Source organism: Tympanuchus pallidicinctus, unplaced genomic scaffold (assembly GCF_026119805.1).
Source record: "Tympanuchus pallidicinctus isolate F22 unplaced genomic scaffold, pur_lepc_1.0 scaffold3, whole genome shotgun sequence".
In the NCBI taxonomy this organism is placed as follows: Eukaryota; Metazoa; Chordata; class Aves; order Galliformes; family Phasianidae; genus Tympanuchus; species Tympanuchus pallidicinctus.
In genome coordinates this window covers 93,460,026-93,484,103 of record NW_026294747.1, presented here as the reverse complement: position 1 = coordinate 93,484,103, position 24,078 = coordinate 93,460,026, and the positions used below count along the sequence as shown (strand labels likewise).

The 24,078-nt window shown below is 41.4% G+C and overlaps 1 protein-coding gene and 1 long non-coding RNA gene across 7 annotated transcripts in view; one reads left to right on the top strand and one right to left on the bottom strand.

The window, feature by feature from the left end:
- Positions 1-1,479: 1,479 nt before the first annotated feature.
- Positions 1,480-6,992, bottom strand: LOC128085518 (uncharacterized). 2 transcript variants are annotated; one of them, XR_008208999.1, is made up of 2 exons: positions 3,525-6,992; positions 1,480-2,811 (listed from the first exon to the last, which is right to left on the bottom strand). It is a non-coding gene; the product is annotated as an uncharacterized LOC128085518 (long non-coding RNA). The 2 variants fall into 2 exon arrangements; XR_008209000.1 differs by having other exon boundaries at positions 1,480-2,763.
- A 96-nt stretch (positions 6,993-7,088) lies between these two features.
- SATB1 (SATB homeobox 1) overlaps positions 7,089-24,078 on the top strand; it is a 90,777-nt gene continuing 73,787 nt past the window's right edge. For 3 of the 5 annotated variants that reach the window (XM_052693072.1, XM_052693069.1, XM_052693065.1), the window contains exon 1: positions 7,089-7,419. The gene's annotated coding sequence lies outside the window, so the exon portion shown is untranslated. Of the gene's footprint in view, positions 7,420-9,564; positions 9,771-24,078 lie in introns of those variants that run through there. The other 2 variants (XM_052693071.1, XM_052693068.1) reach the window with 2 other exon arrangements.

Genomic DNA, 24,078 nt, shown 5'->3' with positions numbered 1-24,078 from the left:
AATAAGCAACTTTGAATTGCACTGTACTTTTCCGAAAAAAAAAAAAAATTAAAAAAAAAAAAAATTAAAAAGTGTTAGAAGCATACAACTTTTTATTTTAGTTTAGTTAGTTTCCACAAATATATAAACTGAATCTTGTAGCCTAGAGAATTCAAGCCAATATGAGTGTCTTAACTGTTACCATTTCTAATGGGAAACACAGTGAGAGTTTTCATTATAAATTATACTCAGTCCAGCATTTTTTTCTGTGCTGTCCTTTGTGATACAAAATTAAAACGGACCATAAAATCTACTGAGAGAACAGTTACTAACAGGCATTAAGTATTGGTGTTGATAAGGAACCAACTGCTATGAACAAACAGATACTAATTTATATGATTTATGGTGTAATCCAGCAAAGAATTCTGGTGCTACAAAACCTTGGTGTTCCAGCATCCTGTTATTCAAGTCCATGGTCCTGTATCTGATATCTAGAAGCATGTTTCTAAAGTGTTGTGCATACAGAGAGGCTTAGGCAGCCTGGAAAACAGCCAGCACGTTGTGTTTTGAGCCCAACATAAGCTGACTGGCACTAACAGAGAAAAAAACTCAGATTTGTCCCAAATACAAAGTACTGCCTTCCTCTAAAGCCAGGCCTTTACCTGAGGGCTACCTGTAAAGACAGGGCTCTTTACAGGGCTTTACAAACCCAGGGCTGTCTGAAAGATGCCTCCATCCACTCAGAATCTACACCCTGATTCTTTGTATGAAAATAGGTTCCTGTGATCTTTCCTTCAAAACTGATGTTTCATTAAAACATAGCTAGAGGAGAAGCTGGCTTCTCATCTCCCTCTGTATAACAACTCTGTGATTAGAGCAGTCAGAAAATCATGGGATTCATTGCTCTTGCCCTGAAAGGCACACTCCTCTCCCCCAGGGAAAGACTCTGACCATCAGTCTGATGGTTATTTTAGAAAAAGCATTCTTGACCCTTCTACTGAAACAGTGCCCTTGAGGCCCCACAACAAATTCAGGATTCCTTAGATCATAATCTAATGTTTAGGTTATTCTCAGGGTTGGAACCTGAATAAGCTGAATTTTCCTGGGATTATTTCTGTCCACTCTATCTGAAATTGCTGTGGAACATACACACCACCCTCAATTAAAAAATACAGATAAAATAAAAAATATATATATGTTAAAAAAGGGAAGCCCAAGGAGAAGGGGTCAGGTTGTGCCAATGAGGTGATTTGAGAGGAGGAACAAAACATCATAGAGCTGGGGACCAGAGGACTTGGGCATGAGCAGGCCCAGAAGGTAGCCTGGGATTCCCAGATGGAAAAGGATGAATTATGAGGACTAATGTACTGCTCTGAGGTTTAGCAACTGCCTCTGTTTAGCAGAAGTTTTCTGGATTGCACCTCAATTCCACCTGAATTGCACATTTCACTCTATTCAGATTATCCTACAGTCTGAAATATAAATACTGACAGAGACATCTTGAGCTCAATAAAATACTTGTTTATTTATTTGAAAAGACAGAAAGAAAGAAAGAAAGAAACAAAAAAAAACAACTCAACAACAACAACAAAAAAACAAACCAGCAGTTATTGAGGACAGTTAACACTGAAAGCACTGAGTTCTTGCCTTTTCAGCTTAATCCTAGCCAGCACTCAGTTGGCAGATTCTTCCAGGTGTGTCATACCTGCAGTTGGGGATCATCTTGCAAGATTTAGAGCTTTACACTATCTGTGTATCACTAAACTGTCCTGTCTGTAGAAAAACTCAAAAGGAAGAATTGTGCTAAATCCTGTTTTCACTTCACAATATTCCTGAGGTGAAAATACATTTTTGCAGAAGTAACATGCTTATTTTGACAATGTGACTAATGTCTTATTCTGCATGACTGAAACATTAGAGGAAGGCCATACCAAGTAGCTGCGACAAACACTAGACCAAAGACACATTACTTTAAAACTTCCTTTTTTTAGGGCATTTTGTTTTATTATTTGTAAATTCTTTAATTCCCAACAAAAAGATGTACCTCTGAACATCTCTGTGGTGTTTATATTGCCATCTAGATTAGGAAAAGCCCTTACACTGGACTTGTCCGTAATGCAAGGAAAAGAGGTGATTTTCCCTTATTTCTTCTTGTTCCATAAGCCCATTTACTAAGATCTGGTGGCACACTTTGCAATTCCTAGTCAGGTATTCAGAATAGCAACATGTGTATAAGTTAAATATAATTTGTGAAATATATGCCATATTTGATAAAAAAAATGCATGTAGTCAGAATCATATGATGACTTCATTTGCATAGATGTAAAACCTGAATTTATTATACACAACCTATATTTGTAAAAGTAGACAGTCACCTGGCTTCTCTGTACTGGTTTAATCTGGCAGTCCCTCACTAGAGGCAACAGAATTTTTAGAAGCAGCCAAGACAAACCAGACACCAAAGGAAAGGAGAAAATGTGCAGGAAAAATAGTGGCTAGCACAAACATTAATACAACTCCTTCAATCCTTTCCAAAATGAAAGTTTCAGATTGACAGAAGGTGGAGAGGGCAATTAGGCAACAGAGAAGTGAGTCTCACACCACTGACGCATCTGTCACAAGCTGAACTTTTCTGTGAAGCAAAAGTTTTAAGGGGAAATCTACAGGATGCAATTCACTTTTTCAGGTAATCACAAGATCTTCCGCAGCAGATACGTGGAGCGGAAAGTAGTTACCATCTTGAAGACAAGCTGAATGGATTGAGGTACTGTGCAGCATCAGGGCCTAGAAACAAGCACCTCCAGTGAATGGCTGGAAGAAACTGAAGCCAGTCTGCAGAAGGACAGATGAATTTGTTATATTACTAGCATGATATCCTTTGAATGAAGATATGTTTTTGAAGAGACACAGGTAGTGGGATGACACAGGCATAAGTTCAGGAGATTGGTGTCTAATCGAAAGACTGCAGAAATGGCACTGAAAGGGGTGGCTGTGTTCAGAAAAAGTTATCTGAGTCTTTTCCACAGAGCCACCACTGAAATCAGACATCAGATAAAGTTATGATACAGTTGATAATGTCCATTTGCATTTAAAATATGCATAGGACACTCCAGCCTGGTTTTATTTTTTTACTGACATCTTCAACTGCAACCAATTATAGTAATACTGGTTGGAGCACAGTTACTGAAACCAAGTCTTAACATGTCATTAGGCAGCTGGACAGTAATGGGCAGACCTTCCTAGTGAGCAGTCTTCTTACTCTGTTTCAGAGGTAATAGCACTTGAGCACATTACAGAAGTCAGTCTACTGTTCTTGTAGGTTAAGAGGGGAAAAAAACCTCAAATGTTTTCTTTAGTTTCTGATGTGCTTAGCTTAAAACAAAACATGAAGAAAGCAAAAAATCATGACAAATGCTAGGTAGCATGCAACAGTTTTCAGTGTTATAGCTGCACACTATGAGCTGGAAACAAGTCATACTTTATAAGGTTTGTATTTCTTGGGATCAGTGCAAGCATCTGAGCATTATGAGCATTCTGTTGATTACCTGTGATGAATGGCAGAAGATGACCTCTTTTAATCATCGGTCAACATAACTCTTACATATACACACATTTATGTGGTGTTTCTTCTTAATATTGACTATTTCAAGCTCCAGCTAACATCAGATAAGAAGAAAAAAAACACATGTTTATTTGGTTCCAGGATCTATGAGGAAGCTTTTAACCCCACCCTACTCCCTGCCCTACTCCACTCCCCAGCTCTACTTTCTGCTCATGTCTAAACATATTTACATGTCTGAAAGGAACTGAAAAGTATCTGTAATGTTTCCCAGGGGATCTGATAGCTCTTCTCACACAAAACTTATTTCCAAATCATTATGCCATAGTAACATTTTGGTAAGGGGCACCTCAGAAAAGGCTTCCGATGGTTTCACTCTGCAGATTCAACAGTTTCGTCACCTCACCTGAAAGATAAACATTTGAACAGAGATAGTTTCATTAATATTGCCCTTCACTTGAATACGTGATAGATCTGCAGTACATATAAGATAGGTCCTTGGCTAAATATCCTTTTACCACCACTCAAAGTCCATAAAACTCAGGAACATCATGTGGATCTCTAATGCTCCTTCGCAGGCTTTAAATCCACCAAATCATGAGTGAATTATTGTGATTCATATGCCACTTTTATTTTTGGCAGGCAATGTTGATGGTATTGGAGAAAGATTATTTGAGCGAGATCTGCATCCACTTTCCTCAAATCAGGACCCTGAAAAAAACTCAGAAAGGAGCTGTCAGCATAAATGCATACAAATATATGTAAGCACATATTCTGTACAGGTTTTGACGATACAAATCCAGACATGAGGGATGAGCAGGACTTTCTATAGTTCCTGTAGAAGTCTGGGCAAGCAAACATCTGGGAATGGACACTGAGGAAGAGGAAATATCTATGTGTCAGTAATATGAAAGTTATATTGTACACCTGCTTTTTAGACATGCCATCTGCGCTCAGTCATACCATAATATAGCTTTGATGACATGCCACAGCTAAAGGGCCGGCAGAATACTTCTTGCTTCATTGACATGAGTGACACAACTCTGCAAAACTCACTGCTTAATGATATAAATCATAACTCTCATGGTATATGGTTGTCCCACATGTTTTTCAGTGCTTAAAGCCACACTAAGTATTTTGCTGCTGAAAGCACTGAAGGAGAATTACGGTGGAAACTGATGCATACCAGGTAAGCAAGAGCGCCTTATCTATACTAATGCTGAACTTCTCATTATGTTGTGCTGGCCTACAACTACACCGTAACATCCAATGGATATTGTTTACAATAACCTAACAACAAGCAATTCTGTTCCCATTACTGCTCACAATCTCATAGTAAATGCTTCTTGTTTCCACAGTAAGCTGACTGCAACTGAAAGGTACCACCATGCTTTGTCAAAAGTCAAATAAATCTTGTGTTTAGAAAAGGAAACATAATATATATTTAAAAATAAAAAAGCATTCGATTTGACTAGTATACAAAGTCAATGAAAAATATGGTTTATACTACATTCCTTTCTTTAAAAACATTTTCTACAGTGTGCTTCAGAATCTTTAAGAGGAAGCATGGTCTAAATACAGAACTCAGTTCCTGTGCTGGACCTACTCTTAAATCCAAGTGTGGCCTCAGGCAAATGCGTTAATTTTCCTGTTTCAGTTTCCCTGCCTTTAAAGTGGGGATAGAACAACGAACCCAAACAGCTTAGTTGCAATTTATACGAATGACTAACTTGATTATTAGATTTCTGAGACATGAAACACGATTATTATTAGGATTCACTGACCAGCCAGACAGGGGTGTGATACAAATAAAGGAGACGGGTCTTGGACAACAGGAGCATGCTGGTTAGGCAGACTGAAGAGCTCAGCGAGGAGGCAGTGGAATGTTGTGCCTGCAAAAGTGTGAACATTTCCCTTGCACTGACTTTCTATTTATTGCCCCATGGTACCTAGAGACCATGAAAAGCCAACTCTTCTCTGAGAAGCAAATAGGTCCAAAGCATTGCAGCAGACCAGCTGTAGGCAAATAAATTTTTATCTATGTAAGAGAGCTAAATGTTATTTTCCAGTGGAAATGTCAGAATTGATTAAAGCTTGAGCATTTCTATTTAAAATGAGAGCAGTGCTTGATACATTTTAAAGGGAGAAAAAGTGAGAGGCCTGACAGCATGGAGATAATGGGAAGGATTCATCTGTGGGCTTGCTGCAGTAATGTGGTACACAGCACGCCAGGGCCAAATTCACCTCTCCATACATAGCATAAATGGGAGTGCCTTTTAATAACTATGAGAAAATAGTCTCCCTGCTAGCAAAGTCACTATTATTAATTGTTATTATTAACCTTTGGGCTTGTGTATCCTCCACAGATTAATGATTATTCAATAACTGTGCTACAAGGTTGCACTTTCTAACACCAATTAATAGAAGTGCACAGCTAAGAAAAGCATTGAGGTATCGACTCCACAGTCTCTGTCTTGATGCAAAGTTGCCTACAGGAACTGTATCTGCCAATTCCCAGAGCAGGAAGAGGAAATATGCCTCAAAGTCAAAATAAAAGAAAAAAGAAAAAAAAAAGAAAAGAAAAAAAAAGAAAAAAAAAAAGATGGAGCTGACATCCATGGTCCCCTCTCTTCTCAATAGGCAATAAGCAGCAGCCTCAGCTTTCAGGGAAAGCTGCACTCATTGCCAGCGTTCACTTTCCAGGAACTCCACATCCAAATTGTGCAGTGGCAAAGATGGGAAAGAAGGGCTTAAAAAAAAAAAAACAAAAGAAAAAAGTCCCTCTCCACGGAGAAGTTCCACGAATAAAGACAATTCTCAAACAGCGCTGTTGAGGAGCACATGGTGCCAGGTGACACAGCAGCCGAGACCGGGGTGTGGGGCTGATGCGCAGCTCCCGACAACGCGCGGCGCGGCGGAACCCGACGGGGTGGCCACCCCGGAGGCTGCGTGCCCTTATCCCGCAAGGCCCCGTCCCGGGAGGTCGCCACCGCGTTTCGGAGGTCGCTGCCCGGCAGGGGTTGCGAGGGGCAGCGGCGGGGAGCGGGCATGGAAATAAATAAAGGAGCGAGGGAAGGATGAAGGCAAAGGAGGAAAGCGGGGAAGGGGCAGGGAGTGCAGAGACAGAGGGGGGGGCCTGCGTGAGAGCGTGTGTGTGTGTGTCCCACCTGACTCCCCGTTCGGCGGGGGGGCACACACACACATACACACACACACATACACACACACATGCACACACACATGCACACATACATGCACAAACACATACACACACACGCGCGCGCGCAGCCGCCGCGCTCCAGCTGCCGCCGCTTGGTCCCCGCACTTCTTCTCATTGCTGCCCCCCCGCCGCGGCACGCAGTAGGGAAGCGTAAAGCGCGGAGCCCCGCGGTCGCGCTGTGCCCGCCGCCCCTCCGCCCCCCCGGGGCAGCGCGCCCGTCCCCGCCCGGAGGGGCCGTGCGAGGCGGCGGCGGGGGTGGGGGGGGGGCCGCGGGCACACGCGCAGCGATCCACGCACATGCACGGGCAGGACTGCCCCGCGCTGGTACCTGGTGCTGCCCTGGTGCGTTCCGGCCGGGCTCCTCCTGCCGAGGCAGCGCGGGAGCGGCCGTGCGTGTGCGTCTGTGCGCGTGTGTCTGTGTGCGCGTCTGTGCGCGTCTGTGTGTGTGTGTGTGCGTGTGTGTGTGTGTGTGTGTGTGTGTGTGCGAGAGCGAGCGAGAGCGAGAGAGGCTCTCCCCCCTCCCCCTCCTCCTCCTCGTTCTCCTTCCTTTAAACGCCCACTCCTGATGGGTGAAAAGACAACTTGAACTTCAGTGCAATTAACTTCGCCGGCGCCTCGGAAGCTGGAGGTGTCGCCGGCCTCGCCCGCCGCGCTCCCATGAGTGAGTCGCTCCCGCTCCTTCGGCGTCGCTCTTCGGGGACGGGGGGACGGGGGCAGCCGCAGCGGGTCCTGAAGGGGCGGGGGCCGGGCGGGGGGGCGCGGGCCGGGGGGGCTTCGTGCGGCGGCGCAGCCTCCCGCAGCGGGACGCACACCTGCCGCCGCGCCGCTCCCGGCCACCGGCCCCGCTCTGCGCGCCGGCCCGCCGCCTCCGTCACGGGAGGGGGGAGCGGGGATGGGGCAGATGGAAGAAAAGGAAAAACCCGAAAAGTTTGGCAAAGTTTTTCCGCTGCCCAGCGCGCTTCTCTGCCGCTGGAAGCGGAGCCGGTGGCAGCCTCGACGGCTCGCGGTCCGGGATGGGTTGAGGACTTCCGGGGGCGCGGAGGGTGCGCGGGCGGCTGCGGGGAGCCGAGCCCCGAGTTGAGCGGCGGAGGGACCGTCCGGAAAGCGTTCCCCCTTGCCTACCCGTGGCACGACCCGGCGCTGCTGCTGCCGCGGGGAACGGTGCCAACAGTTCTTCGCTACGCTCAGGGATTTTATTTTCATTTTTATTTATTTATTTATTTTTTCCGTTTCCGAACCCGGCAGCCGAGGTTTGGCTCACATCGGCGCGCTTTGGTCGCTGTTTGCGCTCACTGCCTGGGAAGCGCTCCCGACAGGCACCTGCCCGGCTCGGAGTTTCCCTGTGCCGGGTTGCGGGCTTCTCACTCCTGGAGAAACTTCGCTAAAATGCAAGTTTGCTGAAATACTTTGCACCAGCTCCAAAGCCGAAACGAGTTGCAAATGACGAAAGCTTTCTACTGGCTTTAGTCAGTCCAACTGAGCACCGTGCTTCTGTGCACAGAATTCCCAAATTCAGGATGCAGATGCTGAAAGCGTGTGGTCAGGCAGCACCCTGCCCTGTCCCCCTGCTCCCTGCCACCTGGGCAGCAGCAGCCCTTTACTTCTACTTCCAATTATTTCAGCACAGTGCATTCGTATATTTGTCTGCTGTAGTCTGCTGGCAAACATTAGCATTCAAGCTTACATTTTTGACAAATGTGCAGACAGGAATAGCATGAATAGGCATCTTAAATATTAACAACCTAAGCATCTGTTGTAAAACAAGTTTAATATATTTACTCTGTTTTTCTCACATTGTTAGGAAAGGTTACAATAAGTGTAAAATTTCAGCGGTAGTTAGCACAAGGAGTGCTTGGATCTTTCACTATCTCCTCAAGCATTCAACACAATCACCAGATAGAAATGTGGCAAATCAGGCACACTATTCAAAGCCAACTTAAAACAGTAACCGTAGAGTATAAGGATGTGAATATAGGATGTTCTTTGTTGCTTGCACCTTCCTCTTAGTCTGCAGCACTATCTGTAGAATTGTAGAGTGCTCTCGTATTCCTATATGCTCTGTAATACATTTGTACATCCACTCATTTTCTAATTCGTTCTCTATTTGAGATTGTTATTGGCACTGCCTCACTTTCCAAGTCAAAGCAATGGTTTGCGCAGCAATAACACAGAGCAGGTAGCAAAATGAGCAAGCAGAAATGTAACGTGTTAACGCATAGGCATGCATCTGAACAAACAGCACGCACACATCATGAGGCAGTGGAAGAAAAATTAAGATCATGGGCTGGTGTGTTGTGCGTGCCCACTCTTGAATACAAACAGCTAGTGGAAAAGCTACAACCTACTCCCAGGAATTCCTTCATCCCTGGAGTAACATTGTTCGGAGTAGAACAAGGGCACAGCATAGCGAAGTCTCCAAGCAGAGTGTAGAGTTATTTCAGGAATCAGTGCATTCCTTCCCTTTTTCCCACAAGTTCAAATATGTAATAAATAAGTCCTTTGTATGCAAAAGAGTTTACTGGAACAAAAAATATTTAAATGGAATGCTTTTTGTGCGTACACTTTGTAAAATGAGCTGTTTCCTTTTTATATTCTTTGTTGCTAACACTTTAAATAGGAAAGTGGCTGTCTCGGTTTCTCCTCTCCTGTTATTTCAGCAGCACGCACCAACCCTAACCTGCTGCACTCTCCCAGAAAGCGCTGCAAAGCCAAGCCAACCCGTAACTCACAAATGGGACACGCTGCTCTGCCAGATAGAGGCTGTGCCACATGAGCCCAGAGCTGTGTGTGAGCAGAGCATCTCTCATTGCGCAGCGTAGGCCCTGTGGGGCAGCTGATGAGCATTTGCCCTCTGTGGCTGCGCTTCACAGCCAAGAGCGGCCCTGCCACTGCCCGGTAGCACCACAGCCTCCGTCCTGTGGGACCACTGGCACGTCCGTCCCAGCCCTCAACCTGAAAACCTCGTAACAGTGGGAAATTCCTGAGCGAGCACTGACTCATCTTACATTTCAGGTTTGGGGGATAAAGGGGTTCATATGCGTGCGGTTGCAGTTGAGGAGATGCTGGTTGAAGTCTGGTGTTCTTTGGAAGTGATGGCACCTTTTTATTGTCATCTATTTTTTAGTCATTTTTAAATCATTGTCAGAAAAATTTGTAAGGTTTCAAGTTGTACTTTGGAGGAAAAAAATCAAGGAGATTATTTTATTAATAAAATAGATTATCTTATATAGAAAAAAATATATTAGAGATATATATAAAAAGTAGATTTCTGAATTAAAAATGGAAGGAATGTGACTTCTAAAATGTTAGCCGCATTTCTAGGAACTAAGCTATTTTAGCATAGACACTACTGAAGCATTTTATTGCCTTCTCGTACATAACTGCCATTGCTCTCTCTAGATATATTTAATATATATCCAATGAAGCCACAAACTTTCCTTTCACAACAGTTTAAACACATCTGGAACATTTTACTTTCTTATAATTTATGTTAATAGATGTAGAGTGTATATACAATCTTCTCAGAAATCATTGCTTTTTCCAAAGGGGAATTTTTTTACTTTCAGTCGGGGAATATATTTGTAAGAACAAAATAACTCAAAGTATGGGCAATTCTATATATCATTTTATTTTCTGTTATATTAGCTTGATTATATAAAGCTTTCATTTAGAGCAATGGGATGATGAAATTACACAGGAGTGATTGGCTTTTGTTTTTTCAAATGGTTCAAGTTGAGGGCTGCAAAAATGAATGTTTTTGGTTAAGTTTGTTGGGTATGTAATATTTTTCATAGAATTTTGACTAATTTAATAGAAAAGCCACAAGCCTCTTAGCACGAAATGCTATATTTCCAGGTAAAATGGGAGTTCTGCTTTTGCCATTATAGGCATCAGGCTTCAGTAATCTGCTCCTCTTGTGGAATGAACACTTTCTACTTAAAGCTATCATGCACCTACTGTTTATTTACGCTGCATTAAACTGACAGCACAGCAATCAGAGGAAAAATACGACTTACTTTCCTGAAGTAAACACCGGTTTATAGGTTAGTGCATGTATTTATATTCCTGTCGCCACTAAATAATGGCTGTCTCCGTTTTAATATCTACCTGTGGTGCTATCCATGGCAGCTGGCTCTTCCTTGTCTGAAACGGAGGAAAAAGAAAAGGAGGACAGGGGAAGAAAAGAAAGTTTTCTAATCATTCCTTGGGGACTATGTAGAAAAATGATTCAGTATTCCTTTCTGTGGCATTCAGAAGCCAGTTTTAAAGACACAGTATTCAGTTTTGCTGGGTGTATTTGAATTGCATCTCAAACAGTGAAAACAGAATTCCTTAACAGTGTTTGTCTATCCAAGTCACTGAAATTGTATATTCAGGCAACAGCAGATTAAGGGCAGAAGCATTTTATTAATAACTGAAAGCACATATGTGTGTGTGATGAAAAATGTTCTGCAAATCTGTCACTATGCAATCAAGTGCATTTTTTAAACTTTGGTTGTCACAAAGTTGCTACTGATTCTAAAAAAAAAAAAAAAAAAAAAAAAAAAAGTATATCAGTTTGATGGATAAAAAGTAACTTACAGTTCTTATTACTTATTATATTGAAATACTGCGATTTTATAAAGTCCATGTCAGTAAACACCATTGGTATTGCTTCTCATCTTGATCTAGAGACCTAAGTATCTTTAGCTGAAGTTAACTGCAGGGAGAGTAACTCTCAGTTTATAGAAGGCATCCCTAAATTTTCCATCAGAATGTTCCATTATTAGTCTCTACCCAAGATGTCCATTTTTTTTTTTTTCCAAAGAGTCTGAAAATTATTATATTAAACACTAAGTTATTTTGTATGTCACGTCTCTTCTGAGTGGTACTGCTATCACAAACTCAATAGCACCTGACCACAATTTGTAGTTCATACTTCAAAAAGGATGTGCTGTAATGATCCCCGCTGAAATGTGGGTGTTTTCTAATGCTTGCCATCCTGTGGCATCTCAGCTTACCACAGTTATCACCAACACTTTGTTACTTAATTGATATCTATTTGCTGTTTTGCAAATGTTGACTTTCTAATGGCTCCTGTACTGCATGCTCTCAATAAGTATAAATTTAGAGATTCATTTCACAGGGAATTGCCAGTCCTGACATTGCTCATTGCTCTGATCTGGTTCTTGTGCTTTATACCAGCTGTAATCTGTGTAATATAGTAGGAGTAGCATAGCAGTAGTGGAGTACGGCTGTAGAGCAGTTACATACCTCAGGCACTGTCTGAGTTGTAAATACACTCTCTTAAACTTGCTGGGCCTGACTTTCCTCTCAAGCATACTAGAGGATCTTTGCAGAGGTCTGTAGACCTCTGTTTTGACAGTTCTGATATGGGATCAAGCATTAGGTACTCAGATGGGCTGAGGGACTTAGTGATATGCTATGTAGCATTCACGCCAAGGTCCCCTTTTTGCTCTTTATTAAGAATACAAAAATACCACAATTTCTTCTGAGACAGGTTTTCCAGTGAGATTGTAGGCATGAGAGTATGACAAGGTTGGCATGGGCCATATGAAGGCGTCTCACAGGAGTGTGGGCATGCAGCTGGCCTTGAGCTGTGTTAAAGCACTATTGGAAATGCTTCTCCCCAGCTGTAGGTTTGCAAGTGTTTAGCCCCTGCTCTCTCCTGCTTTTCTGTTATGAACTGCAAGCTGATAAACAGATGAATCTGCTCATCTGCAGGTAGACCTCAGTCACCTGAACTGCACCTGGGAGCGAAGCTTCATGATGGGCCCCATCTATCAGCCGTGTTGGCCTTGCATAACTCCCAGCCACTATCTGCTCTATCTCTTTCCCTTGGCACATTATGACATGATATGACCTGAGGAGATGAGGGAGGTGCTTTAAACCTAGAATGCACCTCATCTTCCCAGGATCCTGCTCTGACAGGATTTATTTGGCCAGCAGCAATCATTTGTGTGTCATTCCACTTGCTGCTCCATGTAAGAAGTGGTGGTGCACTGGGATCTTGTATACCCAGAGGACTGTCCCCTGACCTTTTCTGGTGCCTGGGGTCCTGGTTTCAGTTCTGGCACTGACAAGATGTATGGTTTCAGGTAAAGCACAAACTGCAGCATGTTTAAAATCCTCAATATCACGAGCCCATGGAGTGCCAAAGCACTCAACTTCATGCAGAATAAGGGAAAGCTGCAGTACGATCTCTCTCAGAGGCCTTAATATGCCTTTGGTTTATTTACCTATCTGTAAGATTAACAGTACACCTTTCATTGAGCACTAAAGGATTAATTAATTCTTTATATTTGTAAATCAGTCCCAGAATGGAAAACATGGTAAATGTGCAAAGAATTGCTGCTCCGAACTCCAACCCACATGCCAAGGTACAACAGAGATATTTCCTTTTCAGTAACTGCGCTTAGAATACATCTGTTTGTAACAGCCAAGTAACTAAAAAAATTTGCAAAGAGCAGAATAAAAATTCTAAATATCATACATACCCCATATTCTCAATTTTAACGCAGCAAATAAAAGACAGAAAAGGAGAGAAGAGAGAGTGAGAGTGTGTGCACACAAACTCACAGAGAAGCCAAAGGCAGATAAAAGAACTGAGGAGAAATTTTAGAGTGAGTATTAAAATGTTTATAATCAAAGATTAAATTAACATTTTTGTAGAGATCTGTATTAGAAAGACATTAAATCATTAATGCTTTTCATCATAGGTGGGCTTCCTTGATAAATGTAAAGTTTCAAGAATAATTAGAGGCACCTTAAAAGTTTTAAAATGACAGTCTTAACTCCTAAGAAGTCAGTGTAATATAATAATACTGTATGCTTTTTAGTGTTATTTCTGCACTAGACATTTAATTACAGTCTTTGTGAGACATGTTATCTGTATAGTAACCAGTGCATAAAAAGAATGATATATATACTTCTACATACAAGCTCTTGCTTGCCAGCTTTCTTTTTAAGATAATAGATTAAGATCTTCAATCCAGAATGTTCATGTCTTCAATCAGAACAATTTTAGACAACTTTCAAGAGGAATGGGACATCCATTGTAATAATATTTTTTCTCTAGTTAGCTTTATTTTTACAGTAATACATGAACTGTTGTTTAGCAAGGGTGTTTTTTTTTTTTTTTTCTGTGCAAGAGCCCAAAGTCAGCATTTCACTTGTTCAAAGGATAGAGTATAGAACGACAAATGAAAAAGCACGTTTAACTTGCTTATTGAGACGTAAGATTAAAAAAATGTAAGAGTAGTTTGGTAGGTTTTTCATATATACAATTTAGTGTATGGAGAAAGTTTTGAGCTTGCTTTTCCTGTGTCAGTTGTTGAATATTATCTGTAATACATTGTGGGTAAGGTAAATTTAAGAGGGTTCTTACTTTGTCCACACATAGCTGTGGAATAGTGAATGTGTTTGCTAGGAAGATCAGTTACATGAGAGTTTGCCACGTGATATATTTTCAGATTCTGGTAATTGTACAGCATGTGGAAGATGTTCCTCCACACATTGAGCTGCCCATAATTCCCCTGTTCTACAATGAAGTTGCTTGCAGGACCAGGCAGAATGGGATCTGCATCTAACCATTTCAGAGCAGAGCTTCCCCTAATTTCAGTACCCATAAGAAAAACTCATCATAAATAATAAATTAATAAATAAATAAATAAACAATAAACCAAAATCAATCTTTGTCCCATTGACTGCATAGTATTGATTTCCTTTTTCACTTGACTTGCTGAATGCTGTAATCCTTTTGGCCATTTCATTATCTTTTTAGTTAAAGAATAGAATCATTTTATAATTATATTTTTGTATTTGAAACTTGTGATTTCACAACTTTATTTGGATTGCATGTCCTATGAGAAACTGACATCTACATTACCAATTAAAATGACTATTAGGATACCCATAGGTGCAGTTATTATTTTCTAAGGATTCCAGAAGAATTTCCTAGATACTATGCAGGAAAATTGAACTACTGCAAATTTTCTATTTGTGTGGCATGAAGAAAAATATGCCTTAAGATGCATTATACTGTCTGATAAATTGCATTTCCAAGCAGTATTTCATATAGGTTCTGTCTCTTTAAAAATGCAGTCTCCTCTATTTGCCCTATTAATTGTTGATATGTTGCCATCCACGAGACAAAAATTAGAGCTGTAATTAAATAATCATGTGATGCTCCTTAGTGCCAGTGAGAGCAAACTCATTTTTCCAGGCCCTGATGGTCACTGATTATTGTATTACTACTGGCTTGCTTTATTTTTTTTAATGGCTCTGTATTGCTGGGTTACCTAACCACTGCCCTTCTTTGCAAAATTAAAGGAATTGAAGAACATTAAGTCACTCAATTGGCCAGTGGTCTATGGGGGCAAAAAGTAGACTTCCCTCCTCTGCGTTATGGTCACTCCATTGGTTCTACTGGGAGCGCTACATCAGTGGTGTGGTTGTGTGCCATTTAATTTACACTGGTGTTTTGGCTGGGATGGATGCATATAGGGAATGCCAGGAGAATTACAAAAGAAGCAGGGTATTAAAATTCAGAAATGATTAAAATTGAAATAAAAGGATGCTGCTTCTTTGCCAGTACTCTGGCAGTCATAATGACACATAGAGATTAGTTTCCACCTTCATCTTTTCCTTCTTTCTCATTTCCTCTTGTTTATTGTTGACACATTTTCCTTATGTCTCTGCTTCTCAGCGGTTTTTTTTCACTGTTACATATTCCTACTTTTTCTCTTTCCTTAAGCATGGAGAAGCTTACTTAACCTTATTATAACAATAACAGAATAGGTTATTAATATTTAATATGCACATGATTAAAATTTCTCTCTTAAACATAGGTCAGCTCTATTATTAACTGACATGTTATTTTTCATTAAAAAAAAATTTTATTCTGCCCTTACGGTTTCTCAAACACCCTTTACTTTGGTGGTGATTTAACACATAATGTTTAGAAAACTGTGTTAGGCTAGTGAAAAAAAAGAACTTACCAGTCATGGATAATCAATTATGCATGAATTCAGATATAACAGATGGAAAGTGGTGAGTTAAAGTTTCTCTTTAGCTTCATGATTTTTTTGTTTTGTTTTTGTGACACCTGTCTCTTATGTATAGATAAACATCTAACATAGCATACTGCTTTTCTTGCATCTTCGTGTTTTTTGTTTCTGGGGTTTGCATTTCTTTTTTATTGTTGTTGCTTCTTTTTGTTTCTGCCAACGTGGCATAAACTCATTTTTCCTTGTTTCTAACTTAATATTTTTAATTTGTTTGTCTGGTAGCATTTCTGTACCACCTTTCTTTTGTAGGGGTAAATTATCCTGTGATGAAGTTGGCGTTTAAACTTCTCATAATCTACACAGTGTCATTTAACCTTAAAATTGTGTCATCAAGATATGTCAAATTGTATGAGTTCACTTTTGCCTTCAGCTGCCCATGGCCCAAAGTGTTATGACATGAAAGCAACAGGGTAGACTATGACTGTGCATATATATTCATATATGCATATGCACACATTCTTGTGATTGTGATACTTATATAGGCGTTCCCTCTGAAGGCATTAATTAAATTTCTTTCAATCCTTTGACAGTGAAACAGATTGCTTTACTGCTTTTTATTAAAAACTTCAATACAGACTGGGCATGGTATTTGTTTTGGTCGTGGAAAGATTTTCACAGAAATAAATCAAGCAAAAGACAGTAACCCTGTGCTACTTGCCCACAGCAACAACCAATTGATAATAAGTTAAATATTTATTTTTTTATCTCCTTTTTTTTTTTTTTCCTTTTAACATAGGTAATTCTAAAAGAGCTCAATGCACACACATAGATGTGAGCTGATAGTTGCTTTTTTTTTTTTTTTATGTAGTTGATTCTTGTTGGCATTCTGGTGAATTCTTTTATTTGAAGGTGTTCCGTGTTTCAGAAATATTTGAGTAAGTTGATTTGAACGTTACTTTTCTGTGACTGTAAAAATTTGGAGCATTTTTTCATGTGTGTGCAACCACATTTGAAGCTGCACATTTTTAGATATCGTGCAGAGATGTTTTCTACCGGTATAACAATGAAAGAAAACTGAGTCGCGAGAATGCACCCCGTATTTTTCATGAACAGAATATAGGAAAGCTTCCCATGAGCATGGTACCTACATTTTTGAAGGAAAAATGATAGCGTGTGAATGAGATTGTAATACAACTTGCAGGAAAAAAATGACACAGAAAATATCCTTAGAAAATGAACATGGACACTGTCAAAATAATTGACTTCATTGAAGCTGGAGTTCTGCTAAGAACCCTCATGTCCATGCTTCAGTTTTCCCACTCATTTCTTATTTGGATATTCTTACATCAATATAAAATGCAAACACTATTATTTAGAGATATTTTTTTTTTTTACACTAAGACATTTCTTTCAAATACTTGCATGAGCATAAATAAACCATCATGAATACTATCCTCATTTTCCCCTAAAAATGCCACATTCCTTTGGGTTCTGAAATGCTCTTGCCCATTGTGGCCAATTTCCATTGTAGACTCCACGCAGGAAATTTAGAAATATAGTTGGTTTATAAAACAAATACATTAAATATTGGAGCATGTTTTTATTATGGTTTCTCTCTCCTCTCTCTTTTTTTTTAAAAAAAAATCATTTAAAATCAGTGCAAGTATTTTGAATAAGGTACTTGAAGTAACATTTTAAAGTGACTTGTTTTTGCCTTATGTTGTTTGCATTTAAACTAAGTATACTCTGACACATGTATAGGTGACCTTTATCTTAGTGACACTGCATATGCTAAACATTTTTTATTTTAGCGCCTGGATATTAACAGATACCTTGTTCCTTAAAAGAACTGTGAACATAGCAGCTAATTGTTCCTGAAAAGAACTGTGAAAAACTCATTCATTTTGTCTTCCTTATTGCGGAATCTTCTGAGTTTGAAATTGGAGCAAGTCCTAGAAGAAAAAGTGAATTCGGCCAAAACCACCAACTTTCAATTTGTTTTACACCAAAACCACACATTTTGCATGTATTTTATGTACAGTGAATATTGACTCCTGTCAAGTTTGGCCATAATTAGATGCAGTTTTACTTAAGAGGTTTTGAACCTTAAAAAAAGTCTAGAAGAACCTGGGCAGAGTTCTGAGTTAACAATGAAACTGGAAATAGGACATTTCATGTGGTTTTGGGTTTCATAATGAAAGTTTGACATAGTTCAAATCATCAATCAGTTCTAACCATTTCCTTAGATTTAAACTCTTCCATATTTTTTTTTTTTTCAGTTTTTATTCATGCTATCAGGTCAAAGAAAAAGATGGTTGTTTGTCCTGTTGATGAGATATTCTAATGTAACAGATCAATGCTGTTGGAGCACACAGTGCAAGCACCGGAACCCTAGCTGACAATGTTAGTCCTCCTGCAGTGCTAACCGCAATGGTTCAGATTATTTTCTGACATACTGTGCAGTTTTGCTTGGGCTATGTGAAATTCATCCTCACTCAAAAGTGTCAAAGTAAACTTCTGTCTTCTTAAAAAACTTTTTTTTTTTTTTTTTCTTTCTGTCTGGGAAAGAAATGCAGTGGTTGGTGGTGATGGAAAAGGAGTCAGGAAAGAGAAGGGAAGCTGTGTCAATCAACAAACTGCAAACCACTTTGGAGATAACTTGGTGTAGCTTTGCTCTTAACAAGCAAAACCAATGGAAACACCACTCATTTATATATCTGGGGCGGCATAGTTTACACGTCTTTAAATTAAGAGAACTTCTGTTCAGATATATCCCTAAATGCTTGCCAACCAACTCTTCTAACAGGCAACAACTACATTCTAGACTCTTACCTAGGAATTATCTAGTGCTGTGATGATCAGGGCTTTAACAGGAACCATTCTCTTTTCATCTCCTCATGTCTCATATTAAATATCTTCTCCTGATTGGCATGAAAATTATACCTCTAGGGAAGAAATTTGGGAAATTAGTGACCCGCAGAACACACACTTACGACATAGGTAACTTCGCTGATCCTAAGATGCTGGCTTTTCTCCTTTCTTCCAGCTGTTTGATTGCATTTAAACAATTATAGAAATCTCCATTGCATTTTGTTGTTGTTGTTGTTGTTATTTCTATGTGAAGTAGTTTGCTGCAGTTGCCACATGGAAATTACAAGCATGACTCATCGAGGATCTACTCTACTGTTATGGATGGAAGAGGATATAGTCTAGAAAATGCTTTGAAAAAATAATAATTGAAGCTTGTTATTTGAGGTAGTCATAAAAATTGGTTTATATTAAATACCATGGCTTTAGTGTTTGTGGAAGTTGCCATGCTGATATGCTTGGGGAGTGAACTCAGCTTATCAGAGCAGATAGAGATTGGGCAACTACAGAGTAAGAGTTATGTGGTTAAGCCATTAATATTCATCACTGTAATCTTTTATGGGAATGTGGACACCTGCCTACTGAAGTTTCAGCCATCTAGACTCCTTGTGGCAGCGGAGTAGAAGAATTTCTATTCTCATTGGCAGTCATGTTCACCCTTCACTTCCTCCCTATGCCAATGGTTTTGTTGGCTTTTCCTCCATAATTTTCTTCCAATAATTTGGCTTGTGTAGCAGAAATGGGCAAGTCAAAATGACTGTTGGGGACATATCGGTATAAATGTATGCATTTACTTCAGCTGTATCTTAGTCAACATAGATACAGAGATACGAAAGGTGCTTATGCAAAATGGTGCAGTAGTTTGACTAAAAGCAATTTGTTTTACCCTAAACTGCATTTTGCATATTCCTGTTCAATCCTACTTTTAAAAGAAAATTCCATTATTGAAATACACTGCAGAAAATGGTTACAGGAGTAAACGAGCCTCGTCACATAGGCAATCAATAGGGAGATGTCTGTTTGTATATGATTTTACATATCTGCAAGCTGGCGGAGACATCCAACTACAAAATACTGCACCATGGGACACTGTGTAGATATCTGATACTTTCCAAGGGATTTGGGGTCCGTAAACTAATGAATGCACTACATGTAGCCATATATGTAGATTTTTCACCTCTGGCGAATATGGTAAGGATAATTTACTTCACTTAATAAGCAATTAAGTGCAGTTCAATACAGCTGACTACTGTAAGTTAAATATCCATTTTACAGAACTGTTCCAGGACACTGTATGTAAGAGAGCACAAATGAGAAGAAATTGCTCATGCAAAATGTGAGAGGGGACGACAGCTTGTGTGTGATGCCTCTCAGTACTATGAATTTCATTTCATAGCACTTTTGCTTTTTGACAGGCATACTCTCCAGGCTGGGGCAGGTTGCAGTGAAAAAAAAATCTAGGTTGGTGTGTAACTTCGGAGCTCAGCGTGGGGGATGTGGCTGAATGCTGTGATTCCCATTGGGGTGTACGGAGACCTTGGGTAGGGTGAAAGTTGTGACTGCCGCAGCCAGGTTGTAGGGTTTCAGTGGTGTCAAGGCAAAACAGAGGAGAGGTTACTCTGAGGAGACTGAGAAGCAATTTCCATCAGAGGTGCAACACTTAGTAGGGTTTCAGGACTCAGTCTGCACCACAGCACCATTGTTCTGAGGCTTGCACAGATAGACATGGGAAAGGAAAGCAAGGATGCACCAGAACTCTTCCCCCTTAATACCTCTGTCTACCTCGCTTAGCAATAAGGTGCAAACCACTAGGGTGCAAACTACCACACCCTTCAGAAAGCCAGGGACTGTTATTATCATCGCCTTGCTGTTTAGCATCACTGCTACTCACACGTCACTTCACAGTGGGAAAAATACTGTTCAAATCATCAGCAAAGTGAATTTCTTGATGGTCCTACTGCTACAGCAATCCTCTGCATCACCTCCAGCATGGGCTGGAGCTGATGAATTACCCAAATGGCCGCAGAGTTGTCAGAAATACGTACATGCAAAACCCAATCAGCCTGATCTCCCCAAAGAAATCTGATAAAAGAGAATACACAGCCATACTGGTTTTGCTCTGCTGCCAGGTCCTTTCTGTTCGCCTTGCCCAAGAGCCAAGCCTCAAGACATGGGCCCATATTTCCTTATTTATTTTAAAAAAGAAAAGATTGGAATAGAGACCTTAGAAGGCACCGAGGCACCATGCCACAGCAGAGAACTTGTTTTGTTTTGCAGCCACTGAGACTGCTGCTCGACAGTTAATTCACTGTGGGGTTGAAGAAATGCAATCCAACTTCTAACTATTTGTCTTATTTCAGCATAACCTAGTGTGAGATACATCTACGTATCAGACATACAATGCAGCAACTTTAGTAAGAGTTGATAAGCTTTATTAAGCATATATTTGTCCACCGTTTGTTGACTGGAAGCTATGAAAAAATATGATGTTACTCCTGCTGCATGTTTAAATGATTGCCTGCATACGTATCCATGACAATATCTATTCATCTTCTCTTCTTTATATATGTTTTTATTATAAATATCTTTGTTCTAATGGAACATTTTAATATCAAAGTTGACACAGTGAAGTGTAAATTAGAGTAGGTCAAATGAAAATCAGATATCTTTATCTTGAGTTTATTCCAAGTAGTTGGGTATTGATAAGAGAGATCTGATTGCTGCCTGTACGTCAGGACACAGCAGCCCGCAGTTACCCATGCCTGCTGGTCAAAGCCTGCATTCCACGCTCTGCCTGCCAAGTCTGCGGCAAATAACTTTCCCAGACATAGGTGATATGCAGAAATTAAATTAATCCATGTTGCAGGGAGTTTACAGGGCTTAGCACATATATGCAGTTTCAAGAAGAGAGTGATTTTCTGTAATCATTTATCTCAAGCATAGGAAGCATATGCATGATTATATAATTAACAGAATATTTGTTTGTCAGTGTTTGGTTAGTGTGCATAATAATATCATTATTAGGCCTTCTGTGCTCCTGTATTATCAGATTGTTATCTCCCTGCTCCTTTAATTCACCGTCTCTGCTTTTTAGATTAATCACTTTGCTAAACTCTGAACATTTTAAGGGCTTTTTGACCGTGAAGGGAATGGTCTCTGACACCAAAGCAGAAGTTACTTTAGAGCAGATTCTAATCTTTTTGTTTTCTTGGTTGTTGTTATTGTCGTATCCGGTAATCACTTTTGTAGGGTGGTGCTCAAGTCCCTAATCTTGTTCCAAATCATTATTTTTAAATATCTGCTCTATTCTAACCAGCTCTGCATCACTCCAATTACCCTCACTGCCTCTTCTGTCCATTGCACTGCAGGCAGCAGTCGCCCAGCCCAAACCCCCTCTGCTTTCACGTTTTTCTTCCTCCGTGGTTGGTGCTGCTGCTGCTGAAGATGACTGTATCAGGCTTTCCTGGAACAGATCAAAACCGATACAATGCTGATACTTTCCATTGTGCTTGTGAAGTTTTAATTCTTCAAGTTAACACTATCTTTCCTCCAAAGGCTCAGATATCTTGGGAAATAATTATTCTCTGTTTCTTTTTTCATTATTATTATTATTATTTATTTTTTTAACATTCTATCTACCGTCTTGGAAAAAGATAGGTTTCTAAATAAACAGCCGCAAGGCATTTATCCCTTGATCACATATTATGGAAGGTGTCATTGACATTTTCCCTTGTTTTTCTTTGTGAAACCTGTTTCTTGGTTGTTTTTTTGTTTTTTGTTTTGTTTTTGTTTTTTTTTTTTTCCCCTTTCAGCACTCTCGGTAGCAGTCTTAGTAACCTTTTTCAGGACGTGCAACATCTGTACAACTTTTCATGTTTCCTATGCATTCCACCTCCACTTCTCTGCTTTGACTAACAGCATTATGTAACATTGCACTCATTTTTGAGCATTTCATTTCTCTGCTTCTGAGATTATAATCTATTTTGTGCCTTGCTAGATATGATAAATATTTCATGTATTTCACCCTATTACCAATTTCCTTTTCTCTCCATGCTGTCTGTGTTTATTTCAGTAAACGTCAGCTTCTTTCTTTACCTAGCCCTAATACATTCCCCTTGTTTTATAGTAACGTGCATAGTGATAATTTAGCTCTTCCTATATGTATTGATTTGTCTGTTCTTTGTGCAGAGGCCATGCTCTGTTCATCACCCTTCCCACTCCCCTCCACCTTTGCTCCTTCAATTTTGTATGTGCAGTTCAGAAATTCTCTTAAGTTGCTACCCTAATTATTCTGGCTGTGTGTCTGCTTGTGTAGCACAGTTCATCCCTTCTTTGCTTGATGATGCAACTCTCCTTTCCAGACACAGCCTAGGCAAACAGAGCGCAGTTTATCAATAAAGAAGTTTAATTTCCCCCTTATCTCGCGGCTTGTACAAACTTGTTGCGTTCAAGTTTGTCTAGTTGGGTTACTTTTTCCCGAGTGCATTGTGGGAAGCCCTACGACTGGCTGGCAGCTATTGATTTTGTCCCCACGTTACCATCTTCTGCGCTTCGCCCCTCTCCGTGGTTTCGGCGGTGCCCATCCCCTCCTGTCCGCGCTGCGGCGGCGGAGCCTCGGGGCCCGGCGGGGCGCTGCGGGGTGACCTCTCCGGACGTCTGGGGAGGGGAAAGGGGGCGGCGGGGGGATGGGGGTTCCGCTGTGCGTTAGCAGCGCGCCCGCTGCTGTTCCTTCAGCTCTGTCGGTATAAAACTAGGAGGGGAAAGAGCAAACTTCCTACCCCGCTTGCTCCCCCGCCCGCAGCCCCGCACTGCCGCCGTGCACCTGCCCACCGCACAGTTCCACGAGGCGGGGCGGGGGCCGCGCCGAGCACGCCGGCAGGATATTGTTCAGCCTTCACCCCCACCCTTCCTCCTCTTCCTCCTCTCCCTCCTCTCCCCCCCTTCCCCGACGTTCTTCTCCCCCCACCTCCCGCCGCCGCAGGCCCCCATCTGCCGCCTGCGGGCGTTGCGCGGCGCTGCGCGCTGGGCATTGTGGCGGCGCGGCGCAGTAAGGGCCGCCTCACCCGCACCCAGCTGCCTGCAAATTCGTGCGCGCCCGGAAGCCGCACACCCTCTTCCCTCGGCCCCCCCCGCTGCTCACCTACCGGCTTCCCCCCCCCCCGCCCCCCGGTCCGGCCCAGCCCGGCCCGCTCCGCTCCGCTCCCCTTTGCGGCCCCTCCGCTCTGCCCCCTACCCCTCCCGCTTCCCGGCTCCCTTCCCCCACGGCTTCACCGCCGCCGCCTCCTCCTCCTCCTCCTGCTCCTCTGCCACTTTCTCTCTCCCTCCCAGGACGCGTCGGATGATCCGGGGCCGCCAGGGAAGGGCTCCGGGCAACAGCAGGGAGGCTGCGTCGTCGTCGTCCTTCTCCTCCTCCTCCCGCTTTGGGGGCTGTGGAAAAAAAAAAA